Raw genomic sequence first — 12887 nt, 5'->3', positions numbered from 1 at the left:
CTTCTACACACACACCATATATAGCTAAATTTATCCTCCCCGGCTTATTCCCACAAACAGCTTTGTGTGACAGCAATAGATTCTCCAAATCATTTTGACACTTGTCTGGAAGGTAACTCAATATTTAAATTTTCAAGTACCCCATTATCATCCAATTTGATTAGAGGGAAATCAATTTCAGAATCCTTCATTTCTACCTGTTTCTCTTTATTTACTACCACTAATACCTCCTTTTGGTCCTCTTCCCTGTCAAAGTGCTTTTTAAACATATTTACATGATGTACCCTCTGCTTCTTCCTTCTATCTGGAGTATTTCTTAAATAATTTACTTCACTCAATCTATTTTCAATCCTGTAAAGACCCCTAAACCTTGCCTTTAAATGAGTCACCCAGTACTGGTAACAAAACTAGCACATTTTCCCCAGCAACAAAACTATAAGCTATAGCTTTCCTGTCTGCCTTCATTTTCATCATTTGCTGTGATATCTTTATAGGTCCCCTAGATAACTCACATGCTCCAATCTTTCTCTGAAGTTTGATACATAATCCAGGAGAATGGTTTCCAAATTTTGACCCACCAATTTCTCACTAATCAATTTTAGTGGTCCCCTTACCTCATGACCATAGGCTAGTTTAAAAGGACTAAATCCAGATGACATATTAGGACCATCCCTAATAGCAAATAACAAGAATAGAATTCTATCCCAATCCTGTGGATAGTCCTGACTATATGCCCTCAACATAGCATTTAAAGTTTGATGCCATCTTTCCAAAACCCCTTGTGATTCCAGATGATAGGCTGTTTACTTAAAATGTTTTATCCCCAAACTGTTCATTACTTCCGTAAATAGCTGTGACATGAAATTTGAACCCTGATCTGATTGTATTTCTTTGGTAAACCATATCTTGTAAAAAATGTAGTCAACTCTTCCACAATTTTCCTTGTTGTCATATTTCTTAAAGATATGGCTTCAGGAAGCCTTGTAGACACATCCATTATTGTTAGTACTGATTTCCAGTTTTACTCTTAGGGAGAAGTCCTACACAATCAATCACAACCCTAGAAAATGTTCTTCAAATGCTGGAATTGGAATTAAAGATGCTGACTTAATCACTGCTTGAGGTTTCCCTATCATCTGACATGTGTGAAATATTCTACAGAATTTGACTATATCTCTATCCAATCCAGGCCAATAAAAATGTTTGTATTTTTGCCTCTGCCTTTCCAATTCCTAAATGTCCCCCATTGGAATTTCATGGGCTATTCCCAGGATCTCATTTCTACATCCAAATGGTATACTAAGCTGATGTACTTCCCCCCAGATTCCATCTGCTGAAACATGATATAGCTACCACTTTCTCATTAACACATTGCCCTTAAGGTAATACTATTCTGGAATACATTCTGCCTCTGTTCCGCATAAGCTGTCAGATATAACTGTCTTATCTGCATATCCTTTTTCTGTAACTCTACCAACTGCCTTGAGCTAAATATCTCAGCTGCATTATCCTCCATTCTTTCTTCCTGAACAATCTTATAAAAAAGTGTCAGCTAATTGAACTTCAACACCTTCTCCCTGCCTTTTAACTTCCTGTTCTTTCTGTTTCAACCCGTGAGCCTGTAGTCTTGATACCACACAATCTGGAAACAATACAGGATTCTCTTTCTGCAATACTTTTGTTCAAAGTGCCTCTATAGGCTGCTCAACTACCATAGGCATCACCCACATCTGTGACCCAGCTATATCATTACCTAAAATAAATTGAACCCCTACAATGGCCATTTTTCCACTACTCTAACAATCACCTCATCTGTTTTTCACTTACTCTTTACATTTAAATTTACCTTCTACAATGGAATAGGTTTAGCATCTCCACAAATCTCATTTCCTGCAATACTCCCTTTGAACAACAAATATTGTTATCCCATAACATTATGGATTGACTAGCCCCTGTATCCCTTAAAATTTTAATATCTTTACCTACTCCACCCTCTATACATGGAAAGACTTTCCCTTCACACACAAAATCTTTAAACATTTCTGCAACCTGCTCCTCAGAACTCCCCTTGGTAAATTGTGAACACAATCCCACTTCTTTACCTATGGCTGATCCTTCCTGCTTTACCTGTACACAAACTATTGGTTTTTCCTGTGCTTGAACCTCAGAACCCACAGTACTTTTACTTGCAGAATTTTTCTCATCCCAATAATTCCAACAGATTTTCCCTGTAATTTTCAACACGCTGACTTTGTGTGGCCAACTTTATTACAATGAAAATACTTCAATTTGCCAGTGTCACTTCTAACCTCAGCACCTTTATTTTGAGAAAAAATTTCCCGGGAATTTCTACCTACCCCTTCTTTTCCCTGATCAGTCAAGTTCCTTTCACCTTCCCACTTCCTATCCTTCTAATTTAAAAGGGTGACATAAAAAACGTTTAGATCAATGAACTAACTCATAATCATCGGCTATATCTGCTGCTTGTCTTACCGTTTTAACCCTCTGTTCCTCCACATGAGATATCATTACCAAAGTATTTGAATCTTTAAATTCTTCCAAAATAATTACTTGTTTAAGAGCTGCATACGTTGTCTCTATCTTTAATGCCCATATCCACCAGTCAAATTTACTTTGTTTTACTCTCTCAAATTCAATATAAGTTTTCCCAGGCTGTTTTCTCATATTCTTAAATTTTTGCCTGTATGCCCCAGGAATCAACTCATATGCACTCAAAATAGCCTTTTTTTTAACCACACCATAGTTCACTGACATTTTTTCTGACAGTGAAGCATAAACCTCATGTGCTCTACCCACCAACCTAGATTGTAACAACAATGTCCAGTTTTCTTGTGGCCCTTTCATCTGTTTAGACATCTTCTCAAATGAAATGAAGAATGCCTCCACATCTCTTTCCTCAAACTTTAGACGAGCTTGTACAAATTTAAACATCTCCTCATTGGTTTTAGGTTAAAGGTTTTCTCATCATAAAAACTTTCCTCAGCATCTGATGTCTCCTTTCTAAAGTCTAACTTTTTAAGCCGTTACTCTCTGTCTCTTTCCTTCATTCTCTCTTCCATTGCTAACTTTTCCTTCTAGAGATCAAGTTTTCACATTTCCATTTCTTTTTAAAATAATCTCTCTTTTTCCCTTTCATTTCTTTTTTCTTTTTCCTGCCTTTCCATCAATTCCCTTTGGAATGCCCTTTCTCTTTCCTTTTCTTTTTCTGCTGCCTCTAGTTTTTCATTTCCAATTCTCTTTCCTATTTGTTTGCCTCCAATTCAATTTTTATCAGTTCCTTTGCTTGTTCAAATTCAAGCCTCTTCATTTCCAACTGAAGTCTCACTCTCTCCAGCTGTGACTCACTAGTGGCAAGTATCACTTCCAACTTTAAATGCTGTGCTATCACTTCAACTATATCTCCTTTCTTTGTCCCTACAGGCAACCTCAACTGCAACTTATCTGCCAGCTCTGTTAATTTACCTTTAGATACTTTTTGTTGTTTTGTTGTTTATGATTGTTGGAGGTCATTCATTGCTGCAGGAATTTCTCAGTGTAGTATCCTATGCCTAACCATCTTCAGCTGCTTCATCAATGACCTTCCTTCCATCCTAAGTCAAACGTGGGGATGTTCACTGATGATTGCACAATATTCAGCACCATTTGCAACTCCTCAGATACTGAAGCAGTCCATGTCCAAATGCAGCAAGACCTGGACAGCATTCAGGCTTGGACTGATAAGTGGTAAGCAACATTTGCGGCACACAAGTACCAAGAAATGACCATCTCCAACAAGAGAGAATCTAATCATCCCCCCTTGACATTCAATGGTATTACCATCACTGAACCCCTCACTATCAATATCCTGGCGATTATCATCGACCAGAAGCTGAACGGGACCAGCCATATAAATACTCTGGCTGGAAGAACGTTCAGAGGCTAGGAACCCTGTGGCAAGTAACTCACCTCTTGACTCCCAAAGTCTGATCTGCATCTACAAGGCACAAGTCATTAGTGTGACGAAATACTCTCCACTTGCCTGATTCAGTACAGCTCCCACAATACACAAAAAGCTTAACACCATTGAGGACAAAGCAGCCCACTTTATTGGCACCCCATTCACCACCTTCAACACTCACTCCATCCACCACCAACGGACAGTGGCAGCAGTGTATACCACATATAAGATGCACTGCAGAAACTCATCAAGATGCCTTCGACAACACCTTCCAAACCCATGACCTCTGCCACCTAGAAGGACAAGGGCAGCAAATGCATGGGATCACCACCAACTGCAAGTTCTTCTCCAAGTCACACACCGTTCTGACTTGGAACTATATCACTGTTCCTTCAACGTCACTGGGTCAAAATCCTGGAACTCCCTTTCTAATAGCACTTTGGGTGTACCTACACCACACGGACTGCAGCGGTTCAAGAAGGTTGCTCACCACCATCTTCTCAAGGGCAGTTAGGGATGGGCAATAAATGCTGGCCACAACTTGTGAAACAATAAATACGAATATGAATAATTTGTATTGTAAATAGAATTTTACAACCCTTTTTCTAGAGTCCCTGGGGCCACAAACAAACCGCATGTTTATAAAGCTGCTTTGAGCTCCCTTCCATCTGGAAACTACATTAGTCAGAATTTTACAGCAGCACGGTTTTATGTTCCCGCCGAAGTCAATGGGGTTTACAATGGCTGGCCATGTTTTACGACACTGTCACTGCCAATTTGGGGCTGTAAAATTCTAGCCATAACTTAAATAACTTATTGAAATATTTCTGGCTCCACTGCAAAACTAGAGGTGGGTCATTCATTGTTTAAGTTTTACACTTGTACCTCTGACTTTGTAAGATAAACATAGGTTTGCTTTTAAATTGCAATTAACTCCAAGCTTTTTTGAATTACATTCAGCTGAGATGCCTATCAACTTCTTAACTAGATGCCCCCATTTAGCTACAATTCAAACCTTAATTCCTAAAATTAAGAGTTATGTTCTAAAACATTTAAACCATGAACTAGATTTTTTCAACAGAGGAGTTACTTGAGCAATAGCCAATGTAAATCAACTAGCATAGGGGGTGATGGGTTCATGGGACTTCGGCAGCAGAGTTTTGGATGACTTCAAGTTTACAGAGTGTAGAGTGGGGGCCTGGCTAGGAGTATGTAGGAATAGTCAAGTCTAGAGGTGTCAAATGCATGGATGATATTAATGACCTCCTTCCAGATTAGATGGATCAACTAGATCATTCTCTGCCATTTCCACCAAACCCAGCATGATGCCACCATCAAGACCATCTTCCCCTCGCCCCCCACCCCTGTCAGCATTCCACAGGGACCATTCCCTTCAGGACGCCCTGGTCCACTCCTCCATCACCCCCACACCTTATCCCCTTCCCACGGCACCTTCCCATGCAATCGCAGAAGGCGCAACACCTGCCCCTTCACCTCCTCTCTCCTCACCATCCAAGGGCCTGAACACTTCTTTCAGGTGAAGCAGACTGGGTGACCACTTTGCAGAACACCTTCGGTCTGTCCACAAGCATGCATCAGACCTCCCTGTCGCTTGCCATTTTAACAATCTACCCTGCTGTCATGCCCACATGTCTGTCCTTGGCCTGCTGCAATGTTCCAGTGAAGCCCAACGCAAACTGGAGGAACAGCACCTCATCTCCCGATTAGGCACTTTACAGCCATCCGGACTTAACATTGAGTTCAACAACTTCAACTCTCTCCTCCATCCTCACCCCCTTTTTTAAATCCTTTTTTTGGCATTCATTTTTATTTTTTATCCACTTATTTTAGTTTTTATTCATTTATCTGTGGTTTTATCCCTCTTTTTATCCTAATTTCTATCCCATTTTCTATCTAATTTTTCCCTACCACTGCCCTCTCTCCCCCCACCCCATCCCCTACAGGGCCATCTGTTACTTGTTCCATGTTGTTCTTTCACACAATGCTACCCTTGTTCTGCTATTATCGCATTCTGCTTTCTTACCTCTATGCCACTATCAGCATCTTTATTTTTTTAGCACTAATCACTACCATTAACACTCCCTCTGACCTTTAGTTCATTACATCTTTGTCAATCCCTCCTTTGTCCCCACCTACCGCTGGCCTTCTGTCCAGCTCCACCTGCTTGACCCCCCCTTAAACAGTATAAATTTCATCACATTTCTCTTCAGCTCTGAAGAAGGGTTATACAGACTCAAAATGTTGCCTCTGTTTCTCTCTCCACAAAAGCTGTCAGACCTACTGAGCTTTTCCAGCATTTTCTGTTTTTGTTTCAGTTTCCATAAACCCATCTCCCTACACCTTCCATCTTCACCTGCAACAAGTGCAAGGATCTCATAGATTACTTTGTCACTAAGATTAAAACCATCAATCCACTTGCCTTTGCTACATCCCCCATTCCACTTGACCACTAAGTCAAACCTCACCCAAGGCTCCCCCTGTCTTAGCCCTGAATCCATATCTTTCTCTAGTTTCTTTCCTACCTATCCTTGTGCTCTCCAAGTTCATTGTATCAATGAAACTTACCTCCAAACCCCTTGAACACATTCCCACTAAACTGCTGATCATCGAACTTCCCCTTCTGACCCAATGTTAACTGGCATTGTAAGCGATTTCCCCTCCTCAGGTACTGCCCTTCTCCCTTGCCAACTGCCATCATCATCCTCTCAAACAATCCCCCTTGTGACCCTTCTGTCCAAATCTCCCTTTCCTTTTCAAAGTTAATGCACATGTGACTGCCTCCCAAATCCACGACTACTTCCTCACAACTCTGTTTGAATCTCTCCGATCAGTTTTTCACCCCTGCCACAACACTGAGACAGGCCAAAGCTAAGTTACAAATGACATCACCTGTAACAGATGCCCTCCTGGCTGACCTTCCATCTTCCACCTTCTGTAAACCTGCATTCATTCAAAGCTCTGTTAGCCATACTATACCTGATCCAAACCCTGTCCCCACAGCACATATGCTTACTGACTGACCTACATAGGCTGCCAGGTTTGCAATGTCACAAACTTAAAATTCTCATTCTTGTGCTTATACCCCTCCTAGGCCTCACCTCACTTTATATATGTTCCCCTGTACTTCAACTCTCCAAGAACTCTGCATTCTTCCAACTCTGGCCTCTTGTGCACCTCCTTCTCCCTTCACTGGGCTATTGGTGGCCAAGCCTTCAGCTGTTTAGGTCCTAAACTCAAGAATCCCCTCTATAAACTTCTCTGCCTTTCTATTTCCCTCTCTCCTCCTTTAAGACCCTCCTTGAAACCTACTCCTTTGATCAATTTGTTAATCACTTCTCCTAATATCTTCCCCTTTTGCTCATTATTTGATTACATTCCTGTAAACTTCATGGAACGTTTTCCTATGTTAATGACATTATTATATAAATGCAAATTATTGTTGATTTTTTTAAAAAACTTTGAGCTTGTTTCTGAAAATATCAGTATGTTGCTAGACATCTCCTGGCTAAGTGATGTGTCTCACAGGTGTCTTCACGCAGACTGTGAAACTTGTTAAATAAGTGTCAAATTATTTGCCTGTTAGGTATCACAGTGACAGAAATTATGTAAGAGGAATGAATTCCATTTGCAGTTATTTTTTCAAAAGTCTTTTATGAATGTTAATCCTTCTTGCAATGAAAACTTATTTCAAATGTTTTGCACAAAGTCAGGTTGTAAATTGCATTTTATTGTGTTTTTTTGGCAACTGGAAAAAGTTGAAACAATTATCAGCAGTTTACATTATTCTCTAAAATTAATATTTTTTTTAAGCGGAGTTGTAGACTATATTCCTGCATCGTAGGGATGAGGGTCAAATTTTCATTTTAAGTACATTGGATTAAGATTACATATCTTGGGCCATTGAGTCTGTTTCACCACTTTGTTTACTGTGATGTTGGAAAGATGTAAACAAAATAAATTTTGGCCTTTTTTATTTTATCTTATTTGATAAATTCTGTTTTACTTCACACATATAGCTAACTAAGTGGATTCTCAAATTTTATGAACGCATGTGCTGTGGTTCAAATAAACCTTCACAGAGTGTTATTTAACATTGGGAGAGGATACTTGAATACACACTTCGGAATTTGGGACTTGTAAAGTTAATTTTCTGGAGTATCTACAAATCTACAGCAGTGACATCTTTTAACTTTTAAACATTGTGGAAGAAAAAATGTGTTATAATTGACATATATATAAGCATGAAGTTAAATGCCTTCAATTGATAAATTTAGTGAAAAAAGCAACGAGAATTTCCCAATTTATGCATTTTCCTACAACTGTCAGCAGGAGCAATTTTCATTTATGCCTATTGTAGCATAAAATAAATTAATGGTAATTGAAGAGCCTTTCAAGTGAGCTTTTCAAGTGGACTCTTCATGGAAGTAATCTTTCGGAGGTGTTAATTCAGCTCACACTTAACTCTGGATCTGAAAGTTGTAATTGAGCTTCACATCTGAATTTGAGTGCACTGCTGGAAGTAATGGTATTTTGGTCAACATTCTTTGCTCATAACTTATTGTGCAATGTTATTACTGATGCATTTTCCAACGTTACACTTGCAAAGTAATTTCTTAGGATTTACAAAATTGTACTCCCAGTAGGGAACCAAGCTCCACAAAATGTCAAATCAGGAATGTAGACCTGAAGCCATGGAGAACATAATCCTGAATTCATGACGTATGTGCCTACCAAACAAGGCTCCTTGCCAATAACTTAATTTCATAAAATCGGCCTCATGAAATATTTTAAGATGTGTCAAGGTAGTAACAACAACAACAATTTCAATTTATTTGATCAAATAAAATAGCCCAAAGTTCTTCACAGGAGCATTATGAACCAAAATTTGACACGGGGCCATGTAAAGAAATTCTAGAATAAGTGACCAAAACCTTGGTCAATCAGCTAGGTTTTAAGGATCATCTTAAAGGAGGAGAGAAGGTGAGAGAAGCAGGGATATTTAGAGAGGGAATTAACTTTTAAGCAGCCTAAAGGAATTGGCTACAGGGATAGTGGAGACATTGGTCGAAATATTCCAGAACTCACTGGAAGGATCCCAGCGAATTGGAAAACTGCTAATGTGATGCCCCTGTTCAAGAAGGAAGGGAGACAAAAAGCAGGAAACCATAGGCCAGTCAGCTTAGCATCTGTCATTGGGAAAATGCTGCAGCCCATTATTAAGGAAGAAATCGCAGGACATTTAGAAAAGCTTAACACAAATCAAACAAAGTCAACATGGTTTTGTGAAAAGGAAATCATGGTTTGACAAGTTTACTAGAGGTTTTTGAGAATATATCAAACAGACTTGATAAAGGGGAACTGGTAGATGTAGTGTGTTTGGATTTCCAGAAGGCATTCGATAAAGGCATCACTGCAGGAGTTCCCCAGGGTAGTATCTTAGGCCCAACCATCTTCAGCTGCCTCATCAATGACCTTCCTTCAATAATAAGGTCAGAAGTGGGGATGTTCATTGATGATTGCACAATCATTCGTGACTCCGCAGATACTGAAGCCGTCCATATCCAAATGCAGCAAGACCTGGACAATATCCAGGCTTGGGCTGACAAGTGGCAAGTTACATTTACGCCACACAAGTGTCAGGCCAAGACCATCTCCAACAAGAGAGAATCCAACCATCACCCTTTGATGTTCATTGACATTACCATCACTGAATCCCCCACTATCAACATCCTGGGGGTTACCATTGACCAGAAATTGAACTGGACTAGCCAAATAAATACTGTAGCTACAAGAGCAGGTCAGAGGCTAGGAATCATGCTGCAAGTAACTCACCTCCTGAAGCCCCAAAGACTGTCCACCATCTACAAGGCACAAGTCAGGAGTGTAATGGAATACCCCCCGCTTGCCTGGATGAGTGCAGCTCCCACAACACTCAAGAAGCTGGACACCGTCCAGGGCAAAGCAGTCTGCTTGAGTGGCACCACATCCATAAACATTCGCTCCCTCCACTACCAACGCACAGTAGCAGCAGTGAGTACCATCTACAAGATGCACTGCAGGAATTCACCAAGGGTCCTTAGGCAACACGTTCCAAACCTACGACTACTGCCACCTAGAAGGATGAGAGCAGCAGATAGATGGGAATACCACCACTTGGAAGATCCCCCCAAGTCACTCATTATCCTCACTTGGAAATATATCGCCATTCTTTGATTGTTGTTGGGTCAAAGTCCTGGAATTCCCTTCTTAACAGCACTGTGGGTGTACCTACACCAAGTGGACTGCAGCGGTTCAAGAAGGCAGCTCACCACCACCTTCTCAAGGGCAACTAGGGATAGGCAATAAATGCTGGCCCAGCCCGCGAAGCCCACATCCCGTGAATGAATAAAAAAAGAAGGGATCACCTAAAAGGTTATTGCACAAGATAAGAGCTCACGGCATTGGGGGTAATGTATTAGCATGGATTGAGGATCGAATAACGCACAGGAAACAGAGTTGGGATTAATGGGTCTTTTTCAGGTTGGAAAGAAGTAAGTAGTGGGGTGCCACAAGGATCAGTCCTAGGGTCTCAATTATTTACTATCTACATTAATGACTTGGAGGAGGGGGCAGAGTGTCATGTATCCAAATTTGCTGATGATACAAAAATAGATGGGAGGGCATGTTGTGATGAGAACATAAGGAATCTGCAAGGGGATATAGATAGGGTGAGTGAGTGGATAAAAACTTGGCAGATGGAGTTTAATGTAGGAAAGCGTGAGGTCATGCACTTTTCTCGGAAGAATCAAAAGGCAGATAATTATTTAAATGGGGAGAGATTCCAGAAATGTGCAGCACAAAAGGATCTGGGTGTTCTTGTGCATGAAACACAAAAAGTTAGCATGCAGGTGCAGCAAGTAATTAAGAAGGCAAATGGAATTTTGGCCTGTATTGCTAGGGGGTTGGAGTTTAAAAATAGGGAAGTCGTGTTACAGCTGTACAGGTGTTGGTGAGGCCGCACCTGGAGTACTGTGTTCAGTTTTGGTCCCCATATTTAAGAATGCCTTGGAGGCAGTTCAAAAGTGATTCACTAGGCTGATTCCTGGGATGAAGGGGTTGACTTATCAAGAACAACTAAACAGGTTAGGCCTTTATTCAATTGCGTTTAGAAGAGTGAGGGGTGATCTTATTGAAATGTACAAGATTCAGAGGGGGCTTGAGAGTTTAGATGTTGAGATGTTTCCACTAATGGGGGAATCTCGAACTAGGGGAATTAGTTACAGAATAAGGGGGCACTCATTTAAATTTGAAGTGCAAAAGAATTTCTTCTCTCAGAGGGTAGTGAATGTCTGAATTCTCTACCTCAGAGAGCTGTGGAGGCTGGATCGCTGAAAGTATTTAAAGAGGAGGTAGATAGATTTTTGAAATATTGGGGAATTGAGGGCTATGAGGAGCTGGCATGAAAGAGGAGTTGATGCCTGGGGCAGAAAAGCCATGATCTTATTAAATGGCAGGGTAGGCTTGAGGGGCCGATTGACCTACTCCTGCTCCTTTTCCTCATGTTCTTGTGTTCTTAAGGCATGGCCATCAATGGTGCAGAAATTAAAATTGGCCATCTGCAAGAAGCCAGATTTGGAGCAGCACATAGACCTCAGAGGGTTGTGAGGCTGGAAGAGGTTACAGCGATAGAGATGGGTGAGGGTATGGAGGGTGATTTGCTAACTGGACATGGTGTGAGATAGGAATAAAGCAGATGAGTTTTGGATGATCTCAGGCTTACTAGGAGGCCAACTAGTCGAACATTGGAATAGTCAAATCTAGAGGTAAAAAAGAGGGAAATGCGAAGGTGGTAGCAGCAGGTGAGCTGAGGCAGAGATGAAGATAGGCAGTGTTATGGTGGTTGAAGTATTGATGATGGGAATAGGGCTGAATTTTCAGGCCCTGACAATGTCAGGAATGGAGGCACATTTTACCGCTGGCAATATTGATGGGGTGGTGGGGGAGGGGTGGTGTGGCAGTGGAGGGGTGGGGGGGGAGTCTTCTTGATTAAGGCCAATTATACTTGTTAAACAGCTCCTTAAAGGTGGGGTAGTCGAAAGTTTTGCACAGAGTGTACACATTGGGCAGAATTTTCAGGTTGGTGGGCTGGCGCGATTGGCGAGTCCAAGAGTGGTCAGACAATGGACCGCCGACCACGATCGGCCCCCGACCATGATTTCATGCTGGCTGGCCAATTAATGGCCAGTGTGAAGTGCAAGCTGAAATGCTCAGCGCTGCTGGGGTGGGGGGGCAGGAGGAGGGCTGGTGCTGAGGTAAGCGAGGGTGTGGGTGAGCGCCGAATGAAAGCTCCCTGAAGGCAGAGAGTTGTCTCAGGGAGCTGGAGACTTCAAAAGGTATTAAATAAAGATTTTAAAATCAGAACAAAAATGTCCAAGCATCACAGTCACCTGAACATATACATTATAAAAATGCTGTCCATAGATGTTTATTTTTTTAAAATTTAATAACAAAATCCTCATCCTATGAAGTTTCATGAAAAACGCAAAAGCTGCCTGGCCGATTTGCCCATCCACCAACAGTGAGGTTGGACGGATCATAAGAATTCGGGGACAATTACTACTTTAGCGGGTTTAATTGCCCTCTTAATTGTCAGCGGGTGCACTTCCAACTTTTGCGTGCGCCCACCGAATGAAATATCGCGCAGGTGTGGGATGACGTTGGGGTGCTCGTCCGGCATCATCACACACTATTACACGCGCAACCCAGTCAGGTGCACGCCCTCACGCTGACTGAAAATTCTGCCCATTGTCTGGGGAAGACTACTTAGAGGGAGGTGGATAGACAATGGGGAGACAGTCATAGCCACCCCAGGGAATTACCTCCACCACATAAAAGTATCAGTGGGGACTCGGCCCTTGGGGAACAGGTG

This window comes from Carcharodon carcharias, chromosome 5 (genome assembly GCF_017639515.1).
Source record: "Carcharodon carcharias isolate sCarCar2 chromosome 5, sCarCar2.pri, whole genome shotgun sequence".
In the NCBI taxonomy this organism is placed as follows: Eukaryota; Metazoa; Chordata; class Chondrichthyes; order Lamniformes; family Lamnidae; genus Carcharodon; species Carcharodon carcharias.
The sequence above is the reverse complement of the archived record's forward strand: the minus strand, read 5'-3'. Positions refer to the sequence as shown.